Below are 12,597 nucleotides of genomic sequence, written 5' to 3' on the forward strand. Positions count from 1 at the left end.
AGGCTTAAATTTTTTCTTCAGTTCTTTCAGTTTGAGAAATGCTGAGCGTGTTCTTCCCTTTTGGTTTTCAGACTCCAGGTCTTTGCACATTTCATAGGAGTACTAGTCTTCTATAAATGGATTATGCTAGACTCATAAAGTACAGAATCTGATTCAATCTTTTGTCCATTTATTGTGATGTTGATTATTTGTCCAGTTGTGAGGATTTTTGTTTAATTTATGTTAAGGTATAACCATACTGACTGTAGTCTTTGATCTTCATCAATAAATTTTTCAAGTCATCTTCACTTTCAGCAAGCAAGGTTGTGTCTTCTGCATATCAAAAGTTGTTAATTCCTCCAATCCTGATGCTGTGTTCTTCTTCATATAGTCCCATTTTTCAGATTATTTCCTCAGTTTATAGATTGAAGGGATGGTGAAAGGATATTACCCTGTTCTGGTTACCTAGTGCTGCTCTGACAAGAATATATACCACAAATGGGATAGCTTAAACAAACAGGAGTTTATTATCTTACAGTTCAGGAGGCTAGACGTCTGAGTTCAAAGTGCCAGGGTCTACAGGCTGTGTGAAAGCCTCTTGACATTGGGCTTCAGCTCTACCTCTTGTTCCCAGCCCACTGAAGCTAGAGGCATCTCTTCACTCAGGCAACTACTTGTTGCTGAGGCTAACAAGCCCATGGTCCACAAATAAAATGGCACAGTCCTGATGTTACCAAACCATATGGCAGGCCATTAATTTAAGTCCCTTGTAAGTCCCAAGGTCGACAAAGCATGGCAGGCTGCTGAACAACAACATGGCTACATGAAGGGTCCAAGCACACCATAAAGCTAGAGACTATTCCCCAAGGCTTCTGCTTATATACAGGAAGCAGACCACATTCCCTAAGGCAGCTAGTCAGCTGCTCACAGTAGATTCTCCCATGGAGTTGATTACCAGTCTCAGCATGGGGAATACTACATCCAGCTGCCCCGCCATTCAACCAGACCCAGCCAAGTTGACACAAAAACTGAACACCACAAACCTGAATGCACACCTTTCCTGATTTAAAGAATGCATTTTCTCTTTGTTCTATTCAAATGACAGCCTCTTGGTTACTCTTGAGCACAATTAAGTGTTCTGGAATTCACATTCTTTGCAATGTTACTGATAATTTATGATTCACGCAGTTAAATGCCTTCACATAGTCAATAAAGCACAGATAAACATCTTTCTGGTATGATTTGCTTTCAGACAAGATTCATCTGACATTACCAATAATATCCACATAGCTGTCTTCCAAATTTCTTGGCATAAAAGAATAAGCACCTCTAGTATTGCAGACTTTTGTTGAAACATCTCAATGGATATTCTATCAATTCCTGAAGCATTGTTCTTCACCAATTCCTTCCATGCAGTTGAACTTCTTCCTTCATTACCATTGATTCTTGATCATATGCTTGACCAATTCTTTTTGGTACAGTGATTGTACGTATTCCTTCCATCTTCTTTTGATGCTTCCTGCATCATTCATTGTTCTACCCATATAATCTTTCAGTATTACAATTTGAGGCTTGAATTTTTTTTTTCTTCAGCTCTTTCAACGTGAGAAATGCTGAGTGTGTTCTAGTTTTGTAGCTCCTGGTCTTTGCACATATCATTACAATACTGAATTTGTCTTCTCAAGCTGCCTTTTGAAGCTTTCTATTCAGCTCTTTTATCTCATTTCTTCCAATTGCTTTAGGTACTCTCCATTCAAGACAAATTTCAGGGTCTCTTCTGACATTGATTTATATCTTTTCTTCCTTTCCTGTCTTTTTAACCACCTTTTGCTTTCTTCATGAATGTTCTTGATATAAACTCCCAACTCCTCTGATTTTTGGTCATTGGTGTTCAAAGTGCCAAACGATCTCTAAATTCAAGTTGAATGTAATCAAGTTCATATTTTGTCTCTCATGGACTTTTTTTGATATTCTTCTTGAGCTTCAACTTTAACTTCCATATGAGGAATTGATGGTCTGTTCCACAGTCATCTCCTGGCTTTTTTTAATTGCAGATTTTGAGCTTCGCCATCACTGTTTCTACAGATGTAGTCAATCTGATCCCTGTGTATTCTATCTGGCAAGGTCCACATGTATACTATCATTTATGTTGCTGAAAAAAGGTTATTTGCAATGAATAAGTCATTGGTCTTGCAAAATTATATCATGCAATCTCCAGTGTCATTTCTATCACCAAAGCCATATTTTCCAACTACCAATGAGTTTTCTTTGTTTCTAACTTTTGCATTCCAGTCACCAGTGATAATTACTACATCTTGATCAGATGTTTCCATCAGGTTGAAAACTGCAGAAATTGGTAAAAATCTTCATTTTCTTCACCTTTGACTTTAGTGGTTGGTGTGTAAACTTGAATAATAGTAATATTAACTGGTCTTCCTTGTAGGTATACAGATATTATCCTATCCCCTGGAGCATTGTGCTTCACGATGGACCTTGAAAAATTCTTTTGACGATGAATGTGATGCTATTACTCTTCAATTTTGTCATTCCCAGTGTAGTAGATCATATGACTGTTTCATTCAAACTGGCCAATACCTGCCCACTTCAGCTCATCAGTTCCTAGGATATAGAGCTTATGCATTCCATTTCTACTTTGGCAATGTCCAAAGTATTGGACAATGCCATTAATATCTCATGCAAGTAAAATTTTGCTGAATATTATTCAGAAATGGTTACAGAAGTATACTGAGAGGGAACTTCCTGAAATGAAAGCTGGATTCAGAAGAAGATGTGGAATGAGGGACATAATTGCTGATGTCCAATGAATACTAGCTAAAAGCGAAGAATACCAGACAAATGTTTGTCTGTGTTCTATAGACCATTAAAAAGCATTTGACTGTGTAGATCATAAATTATGGAGAATATTGCAAAGAATGGGACTTCCAGAACACTTAATTGTGTTCATGAGGAACCTACACATAGACCAAGAGGTTGTCATTAGAACAGAACAAGGGGAAACTGCATTCTTAAAATCAGGAAGGGTGTGCATCAGGGTTGTATCATTTCACCATGCTTATGCATTCTGTATGGTGGGCAAATAAATCTGAGAAGCTGGACTATATGAAGAAGAATGTAGAATCAGGATAGGAGAACGACTCATTAACAACCTGAGATATGCAGATGACACAACCTAGCTTGCTGAAAGTGAAGAGAACTTGAAGTACATATTGATGATTATCAAAGAATATACTCTTCAGTATGGATTACACCTCAACATACAGAAAACAAAGATCCTCACACCTGGACCAATAAGAAACATCACAATAAATGGGAAAAAGATTGAAGTTGTCAAAGATTTCATTTTACTTGGGTCCATAATCAACACTCATGAAAACAGCAGTCAAGAAATCAGAAGTTGTATTGTAGTTGGCAAATCTGCTGCAAAAGACCCTTTTACAGTGCTGATGAGCAAGGATGTCACTCTGAAGACTAAAGTGTGCCTTACCCAGGCCATGGAATTTTCAATCACCTCATATGCATGTGAAAGCTGGTCAAGGAATAAGGAAGACCAAAGAAGAATTTATGTCTTTGAAGGGACTGGCTTCCTAAAATGGTTCTCAATGATTCTGTTTTGGTTCTCCAATTTGATTCATTGTAAAGGCACTGGTGACCCTGCCTCTGTTAGTAAAGAGGGCCCTGCTAATCCATGGCATGAGGTGGCAACATTAATATGCAAAATAGCACCACCAATAGGTCAAGTACTTTTGAGAAGTGAGGCTCTGGGTGATTGCATATTTGACACTTTTCTGCAATTTTGTCAGCATGAGGAGTATAAGGGAGCTGGTTGATTGGTCCTACTTACACTAAACAAAGTGGTGAAAGAGCAAGATGAGTTCAGGGCTGCTGAGTCACAGCTTAAGCACCACATAAAAGACCTCAATGTTTCCATTTGTGCTCTGAAAGAAAGCCTTATTTCTTCTGGTAACAGAGCTGATCTTGATGAGAACCAAACCCAGAGTCTTATTATAGGGGTGGCTGAATTACAACACCAATTAAATTGCCAACCCAGAATAGTGTCTGCAGTTAAAGTCAGGGCATTGATTGGGAAAAAAATGGGATCCTGGAATGGGGATATATGGGCAGATAGTCAGGAAGATCAGGATATGGAACCTGTAAATTCTGTTGAATCCCTCCCACCTGAAAGGGTTATTGTAAAGCCATCATCCCTTCCACTTCAGTTTGATAGGATTAACCTTACTATTCCTGCTGGTCATTGCCTGAGGCACAGGCCATGGAAGGCATTGCTTAATGTTCTCAGGAACTTCCCCAACTACCCATTGTTGCTGTTAGACCTATTAGTAAAGTTAAGTCCAAGTGAACCCCAAAAGGTGAAATACAAATTAGGACTGAAGAGGTGGTATGATACACCTAAAAAGACCTACTTGATTTTGCTAATATGTACAGACAGAAACCTGATAATATGTATAGGAATGGCTACTGAGGGTGTGGAATAACGGTGCAAGGAATGTAACATTGGATCAGTCTGAGCTCATTGATTTAAGCCCACTGAGTATGGATACTTCACGCAATGTTTTAGCTCAAGAGGTTAGGAAAGGATCTAATAGTTTATTTGGTTGCCTTACTGGCCTACCTTAAGTCAAGTTGAAGTAGACCTGCCTTGGTATAATGTAGAACAAGGTATCCAGAGGCTTAGGGAAATTGGCCTGTTAGAATGGATTTATCAGATCAGACCCTTAGAGACAGAAATGGAGAGTCTAGAAGACATGCCTTCCCCAGTACAATGAGGAATAAATTTGTGAAGGGCGCTCCAGCATCCTTGAAGACTGCTGTGATTTCTATTTTATGTAAGCCAGATTTGACAATGGGAACTGCCCTAATTGAACTAAGACACTTAACTACGATGGTGCTGATTGGACCCCATGGTAGTAGGGGCCAAGTGGCAGCAGTTAACTGACAAAGGCAATGTAGGAGTGGTTACCATAATGGACAGCAGAGTCAAAACAGTAATCAGAATAGTCTGACTCATGTGGAATTATGGCATTGGCTACTTGCACATGGTGTTCCTAGTAGTGAAATCCATGGCAAACCTACTAAATATTTACTTGATCTGTATAGACAGAAGAATTCTAGGTCACATGAACAGCAGCCTAGATTGAATCATCAGAATACAGAGTCACGGCCTGTCAATCAATTTCCAGACTTGAGTCAGTTTACAGACCCACAAACCCTTAAACAAAGGGGAGGCAGGGTCTCTTTGAGGGGGGACATCACTACATTGCCAAAAATTTATAATGTCAATCTTTCTCCCAGACTTCCCCAACAGGATCTGAGGTCTTTTATGAGAGTGACTGTTCATTGGGGAAAAGGAAGTAATCAGACTTTTCAGGGATTACTGGACACTGGCTCTGAACTGACACTAATTCCAAGATACCCAAAGTGTTATTGTGGCCCACTAGTCAGAGTGGTGGCATATGGAGATCAAGTTATTGATGGAGTCTTAGCTAAGGTGCATCTCACAATGGGTCCAGAGGTCTCTGAACCCATCCTGTAGTGATTTCCCCAGTTCCAGAATGCATAATTGGATATCCTGAGAAATTGGTGGAATTCCCATATTGGCTCCCTGATATGTGGAGTAAGGGCTATTATGGTAGGAAAAGTCAAGTGGAAGCCACTAGAACTGCCTCCACCTACAAATATAGTAAACCAAAAGCAATACCGCATCTCTGGAGTGGTTGCAGAGATTACTGCCATCATCAAGGACTTGAAGGATGCAGGGGTGGTGATTCCCACCACATCCCCATTTAACTCATCTATTTGGCCTGTGCAAAAACCAGATGGCTCTTGGAGAATGATAGTAGATTATTGTAAACCTAATCAGGTGGTAACTCCAATTGCAGCTGCTATTCCTGATGTAGTTTCATTGCTTGAGCAAATTAGTACATCTCATGGTACTTTGTATGCAGCTATTGATCCAGCCAATGCCTTTTTCTCAATACCAATTTCAAAGGATCATCAGAAGCAGTTTGCCTTCAGCTGGCAAGGCCAACAGTATACTTTCACAGTGCTTCCTCACAGGTATATCAACTGCCCAGCATTATGTCATAATTTAGTCCAAAGGGATCTTGATCACCTTTCCCTTCCACAAGACATCACACTGGTCCATTATATAGATGACATTATGCTGATTGAACCTAGTAAGAAGTATCAATGACTCTAGACTTGTTGGTGAGGCATATGCATGCTAGAAATTGGGGAATTAACCCAACAAAAGTTCAGGCACCTTCCACCTCAGTGAAATTTCTAGGGGTCCAGTGGTGTGAGGCACATCAAGATATTCCTACTAAAGTGAAGGATAAATTATTGTATCCAGCTTCCCCCACAACTAAAAAGGAGACACAACATCTGGTGGGCCTCTTTGGATTTTGGAGGCAACATAGCCCTCATTTAGGTGTGTTGTTTCTGCCTATTTACCAAGTGACTTAGAAAGCTGCTAGTTATGAGTGGGGCCCAGGACAACGGAAGACTCTGCAACAGGTTCGGGTTGCCATGCAGGCTGCTCTGCCACTTGGGCCAGATGATCTAGCTGATCCAATGGTCCTTTAAGTGTCTGTAGTAGATGTAGATGCTGTTTAGAGTCTTTAGCAGGTCCCTATTGGTGAATCCCAATGCAGACCCTTGGGATTTTGGAGCAAAGCTCTGGCATCCTCTGCAGATAAGTACTCTCTTTTTGAGCAACAGCTTTTGGCTTGTTACTGGGCTTCAGTAGAGACTGAACACCTAAACATGGGCCACCAAGTCAACATGAAGCCTAAGCTGCCCATCATGAACTGCGTGTTGTCTGACCCACAGAGTCATAAAGTTGGATGTGCACAGCAGCACTCCATCATTAAATGGAAGTGGTATATCAGAGATCGGGCTCAAGCAGGACCTGAAGGCACAAGTAAGTTGCATGAGGAAGTGGCCCAAAAGCTTATGGTCTCCACCCCAGTCATATTTCCTTCCCTCTCCCAGTCTGCACCTATGGCCTCATGGGGAGTTCCTTATGATCAATTGACTGAGGAAGAGAAAACTCGTGCCTGATTTACAGATGGTTATGCACTACATGCAGACACCACTCAAAAGTGGACAGCAGCAGCACTGCAGCCCTTTTCTGGGAGTTCCTTGAAGGACAGTGGTGACCAGAAAGCCTCCCAATGGGCAGAACTTCAAGCCATGCATATGGCTGTTCATTTTGCATGAAATAAGAAATGGCCAGATATGTGATTCATGGGCTGTGGCTAATGGCTTGGCTGGATGGTCTGGGACTTGGAAGGAGCATGTTTGGAAAATTGGTGACAAGGATGTATGGGGAAGAGGTATGTGGATAGATCTCTCTGACTAGGCCAAAGGAGTAAAGCTATCTGTGTCTCATGTGAATGTCCACCAAAAGGTGACCTCTGCAGAAGAGGACTTCAACAATCAGGTGAATAGGATGACACATTCAGTGGAAACTAGCTGTCCTTTTTCCCCAGCTACTCCTGTCATTGCTCAATGGGCTCATGAACAAAGTGGCCATGGTGGCAGGGATGGAGGTTATGCATGGGCTCAGCAACATGGACTCCCACTTACCAAGGCTGATTTGGTTACTGCCACTGCTGAGTGCCCAATCTACTAGCAGCAGAGACCAACACTTAGTCCACAGTATGGAACCATTCCTTGGGGTGATCAGCCAGCAGCCTGGTGGCAGGTTAATTACATTGGGCCACTTCCATCATGGAAAGGACAGCATTTTGTTCTTACTGGAATAGATACTTACTCTGGATATGGATTCGCCTTCCCTGAATGCAATGCTTCTGCCAAAACTACCATTTGTGAACTTACAGAATGCCTTACCCATCATCATGGCATCCCACACAGCATTGCTTCAGATCAAGGGACTCACTTCACAGCAAATGAAGTGCGGCAATGGGCCTATGCTCATAGAATTCACTGGTGCTACCATGTTTCCCATCATTCTGAAGCAGCTGGCTTGATAGAATGATGGAATGGCCTAGTAAAAACACAATTATGGTGCCAGCTAGGTGGCAATACCTTGAAGGCTTGGGGCAATGTTCTCCAGGAGGCTGTATATGCTCTAAACCAGAGTCCAATATACAATGCTGCTGTTTCTCCAATAGCCAGGATTCATGGGTCCAGGAATCAAGGGGTGGAAATGGGAGTGGTACCACTCACTCTTACTCCTACTGATCTACTCAAAAACTTTTGCTTCCTATCCCTGCTCTATGGGTCTGGAGATCTTAGTCCCAAAGGAAGGAACACTCACACCTGGAGACATGATACTGATTGTATTGAACTGGAAATTAAGAATGCCACCCAGCCATTTTGGCTTCCTCATGCCTCTGGATCAACAGACAAAGAAGGGCATTACTGTACTATCTAGTGTGATAGATCCTGATTACCAAGGGGAAATTGGATTGACATTACATAATGGAGGTAAAGAAGAAAATGTCTGGAATGCAGGAGATTCTTTAGGACATATATTAGTACTACTATTCCCTGTGGTTAAAGCCAATGGAAAATTAAAGCAACCCAATTCTGATATGACTACTAATGGCTTAGACCCTTCAGGAATGACGGTTTGGGTCATCTGGTGAGGCAAAGAACCATGACCAGCTGAGGTACTTGCTGAGGGCAAGAGAAATACAGAATGGGTGGTGGAAGAAGTTAATTCTGAATATCAGCTATGACCACATGATCAGTTGCAGAAATGAGGACTGGGATTGTTATATTTCTTCATTGTATATGTGCATCAAATACTTTTGTTTCCTTCTGTTATGAACTGGGAAATGTAAATAAGGGTAATGCGTTTCAGTTGTATGTGTGTTAGCGTATCATGTTATGTGCAAATATGACTTTATAATTGTCCTTATTTAGAGATTATATATGGTTAAGCTGTGTACAACTGCCAAGTTGAGAAGTGGTGGACTGTGAAAGTTGGAGCTGTGTGTCAACTTGGCTGGACCACAATTCTGTGTGATTTAAGCAATTGTGGTGTGGGTTGTTCCCATGATGAGATCAGATGTATATGTTTTGAGCAGCCAATCTATTGAAAGGGAGTTTCCCTGGGGATGTGGCCTGCTTCATTTATGGACATCCTGGGAAAAGAGACATTCTTCTGTAGATCAGGATCCTGTTATGCTGCCTACAACTGTCTGTGAGTGAACAATCCACCATTCGGCCTGGAGATTTTGGATTTGTCATTAATTGGAGTCAACAGCCAGTACTGCCTGCCAACCTTGAGCTCTTCAGCCCCGGCAGCTGCGTGAGTCAGGAAAAGCCTCCAGCTTAATGTTTGATCCAAGAACTTTGGACTTGGCAACTTTTATAAGTGTGTGAACCATTTTCCTAAGATAAATTTCTCTTTCTCTGTGTGTATATATAAGCTTTACTGGTTTTGCTTCTCTAAAGAACCCAGCCTAACACAGTGTGCATATATCTGTTCATGTGACAGATCTTATTTCTCAAAGATAAAAACCTTGTAGTGAGATTGCTGGATCACATGGGATTTCTATTTCCAACTTCTTAAGGCAGTGACATATTGCTTCCCACAGTGGTTGTAACATTTTACAGTTCCACCATCAGTGGATAAGAGTTCCAGTCTCTTCACACCCTTGCCAGCATTTCTTGTTTTTGTTTTCTTGAACTTTGCTATTAATGCTGGGTGAGATGATATCTTATTGTTTTGATTGACATCACTCTAATGGATAATGCCACCCCTCATTTGTCAGTTGGTCATAACATGATAACTCTCACATCTCTGCAATACTGGAAGCTACCAGTATTTCAAATACCAGCAGGGTCACCCATTGTGATTAGGTTATAGTGGAGCTTCCAGACTAAGACAAACTGGTAAGAAAGACAGGGCATTCCACTTCTGAAAAAATTGGCCACTGGAAATCTTTATGAATAGCATTGAAACATTGTCTTAATTAGTGCCAGAAGATGATCCCACCAGGTTTGAAAGCACTAAAGACGTGGCTGGGGAAGAACTGACTCCTGAAAGTAGAGTTGACCATAAAGACATAAATGGAATAAAGCTATTGGGAGCTCCATTTGGTAAAGGGACATGACTCAAAATAGGAAGAATCAGCTGAAAATATTCACTAATAATCAGAACAGGAAATGTACAAAGTAGGAATTAGGAAAATTGGAAGTTGACAAAAATGAAATGGAATACTTAAAGTTTGCTATCCTAGGCATTTGTGAGCTGAAATGGACTGATAGTGGCCATTTTGAATCAATCACATGGTCTACTATGCCAGGAATGACAAATTGAAGAGGAATGGTTTTGCAATCACCATCAAAAAAAAAAAAAAAAATCAAGATATATCTTAAAGTACAATACTGTAAGTGATATACAAAGATCTCAAAGAAGACCAATTCATAATACCAATAATCAAATGTATATACCAACCACTAAAGCCAAGATGAAGAAATTAAAAATTTTTACCAACTTCTGCACTCTGAAATTGTCCAAACATGCAATCAAGTTGTATTGATAGATAATTACTGGTGATTGTAACGTGAAAGTTGGAAACAAAGGAGAAGCACCAGTAGTTGGAAAATATGGCCCCGGTGATAGATATGATGCTATTGATCCACTGATAGAATTTTGCAAGACTTAGAACTTTATTCATTGCAAAGACCTTTTTTTCAACAACATACATGGTGAGTATAAACATAAACCTTGCCATATGGAATACATAGGAATCAAATCAACTACATCTGTGGAAAGAAGCAATGGGGGAAGCTCAGTATCTTCAGCTAAAACAAGGCCAGGAGCTGCTTGTGGAACAGACATATGCTTATATGCAAGTTCAAGTTGAAGCTGAAGACAATTAAAACAAGTCCATGAGAGCCAAAATATGACCTTGATGATGTTGTTGTTGTTGTATGCCGTCGAGTCAGGCCTGACTCATAGCGACCCCTCCTTGGGTTTCCAAGGCAGTATCACTATGGAAGTAGATTGCCCCATCTTCCTTCTGAGGAGTGGCTGGTGGATTAAACTGCAATATATCCCTCCTTAATTTAGAGACCATCTAAACAATAGATTTGATGCATTGAACACTGATGAATGGAAACCAGAGGAATTGTGGCATGACATCAAGAAGATCATCCATGAAGAAAGGAAAAGTTCACAAAAAAAGACAGGAAAGGAAGAAAAGACCAAAATGGACGTCAGAAGAGACTCTGAATCTTGCTCTTGAACGTGGTGTAAACCAAAAAAAAAAAAAAAACTCACTGCTGTAGAGTTGCATGAGACTCATAGTGACCTCTCCTTGGGTTTCCAAAGCAGTGTCTCTACAGAAGTAGAGTGCCCAATCTTCCTTCTGAGGAGTGACTGGTGAGTTTGAACCACCAGCCTTCTGGTTAGCAGTCAAATTCCTTAGGCACTGTACCACCAGAGCTCCTGTTATTAGGGATAACGCAATACAACGCAATGCACTGCAGTGGAGTCAGATCCGACTCATAGTGACCCGTCCTTGTGTTTCCGAGGTGGTATCACTACAGAAGTGGATTGCCCAACCTTCCTTCCAAGGAGTGGCTGGTGGGTTGTCATATGTAATTTTCATTTTTAGTAATGTCTTTGTCTGATTTTGGAATCAGGGTTATGTTTGCTTCATAGCATGAGTTTGGTAGTATTTCATCATTTTCTATGTTCTGAAATATTTTGAGTAGAATTGGCATCAGCTCTTCTCTGACTGTTTGGTAGAATTTGCCAGTAAAGCCATCTTGGCCATGAATTTATTATTATTATTATTAATGGAAGTTTTTTTTTTTCAATTTCTTCTTTTATAATGGGTCTGTTCAAATTTTCTACCTCAGGTCATGGTACAGTAGAAATATATTCTAGAAATTTTGTCCATTTCTTCTAGGTTTCCAAATTTATTGCAGTACAGTGCTTCATAGTAAGTAGTTATTATCCTCTGTATTTTAGCAGCCTCTGTTGTGACATAGCCTATTCCTTATTTGTGTTATTTGCATCTTCTCTTTATTTGCATCTTCTCTTTCTTTTCCCTTGCTAAATTTGCCAGTGGTTTGTTATTTTTATTGATCCTTTCAAAGAATCAACTTCAAGTTTTGTTCATTCTGTCTATTTTCTGTTTCATTTATTTCTGAATCAATATTTATTATTTCCTTTCTCTCATTTTTTTTTTTGCTGTTATTTTTCTAATAGTTGAAGATGATGGATTAAGGTGTTGATTCTGATTCTTCTTTTTTTTGATGTGTGTGCCTATTGCTATATATTGTCCTCTGAGCACTGCTTTGTATCCCAGAGATTTTGGTATGTTGTGTTGTCATTCTTATTTGATCCAGGAATATTTTTATTTCATTTGTTATTTCTTCTATTGTTGTTGTTGTTGTTAAGTGTCGTCGAGTCATTTCCAACACATAGCGACCCCATGCACAGCAGAACGAAACACTGCCCGATCCCACGCCAGCCCCACAATCCCTGCTATACTTGAGCTCATCATTGCAGCCACAGTATCAATCCATCTTGTTGAAGGCCTCCCCATGTTTCGTCGACCCTCCATCTTACCAAGCATGACATCCTTC

Source organism: Orycteropus afer, unplaced genomic scaffold (assembly GCF_000298275.1).
Source record: "Orycteropus afer afer isolate SDZICR_OR568_19922 unplaced genomic scaffold, OryAfe1.0 scaffold00672, whole genome shotgun sequence".
NCBI lineage: Eukaryota > Metazoa > Chordata > Mammalia > Tubulidentata > Orycteropodidae > Orycteropus > Orycteropus afer.